Raw genomic sequence first — 1,159 nt, 5'->3', positions numbered from 1 at the left:
GGTTGCCATGTGGTGCTTTAATATTTGATTAGGATTGTTTTCAAATGTAAGTTATACCGGTAGGTTTATTTTTGTGAAGTGAATGGAATATGTTTTTGGAGTTTATGACATAAATGTGTTGCATATTGGTAAGAAACAGATATGTAGATATTATACAGATACACGTATGCCTTTATGAGGTTTGAGTGAGGATTTCAGCATTTAGTTATGACACATAATATACTGGTTATTAAAAACTGATGTAGTCGTGTAGGAAATGCAACTTTTTTATGTGTAGAGCTTCTATTTGATTAACTTATTTTTGAATAGATAACACAGCCAATATATACATAATATATTCTTATGAAATTATGAAGCTCCAGTGAAATTTGTGTTTAGGAATGACCTACAATATAAAGGTTATCAGTAGCCTTTTTGTTTATGAAATATAAACGCAATTTTTTAATTATGGAGCTCTCATTTGCTTTATTAAACAGATCTTTTAAAGAGTTTGAAAATATTTCAGTATAGAGGGCATAGCTGAAATATGTATGGTGATATGCATAATATATTTTTGTGAAAGATTTGTTTCAGTGAAAATTTCAGTGTTTAGGAATGACATGCAACATAATGGTTATTAAAAACATTTCTGCCTATTTAAAAATGTGGATATTTATTTTTGTGTAAGAGCATTTGCTTACTTTCTTAATTTGAACTTTCAAAATAGAAATAGCAGGTATATGAAGTGATAGGAATAATGAATTTTTATTAAAAAAAAAAAAAAATCCTCAGAATTATAGTTTAGTTATAATTACCAAGTATATGTAATCAAAATGTGTCATAAACAATACCGAAGTTTATCAGATATTGTTTGGTTAAAGGTTTTGTGTTGTGAAGCTGATTAGAGAGTTCAGTAACAAGTTCATTTCCAGATCCCTCTCCCCCTTTTTTTACATGAAGAGTTGGTAGGAGAGAATGGGCTTTCATAATTCAGTTTCTGTTTTAATTTTAAGTTCGCATTTTCATGATTTCATACATGAGTTTTAGGACCAATGGATTTCATGTTTGCTTCCTTAAGCCTTGTTGAAGACCAAAAATAACCTCAGCTTTGTATATGAGAAGAGAATGTATGCAAACTTAACAAATGCCTTATCATGCTTCATGTCATTGAGTGGATTGC

At 29.4% G+C, this 1,159-nt stretch overlaps 1 protein-coding gene across 1 annotated transcript in view; it reads left to right on the top strand.

The window, feature by feature from the left end:
* The window catches only part of LOC119586318 (inositol 1,4,5-trisphosphate receptor-like), a gene marked incomplete at its 5' end in the record, with an annotated part of 125,834 nt that overhangs the window by 93,623 nt on the left and 31,052 nt on the right, over positions 1-1,159 (top strand).

The sequence above is a fragment of the Penaeus monodon genome, chromosome 21 (assembly GCF_015228065.2).
Source record: "Penaeus monodon isolate SGIC_2016 chromosome 21, NSTDA_Pmon_1, whole genome shotgun sequence".
In the NCBI taxonomy this organism is placed as follows: domain Eukaryota; kingdom Metazoa; phylum Arthropoda; class Malacostraca; order Decapoda; family Penaeidae; genus Penaeus; species Penaeus monodon.
This window is presented reverse-complemented; position numbering and strand designations above follow the sequence as displayed.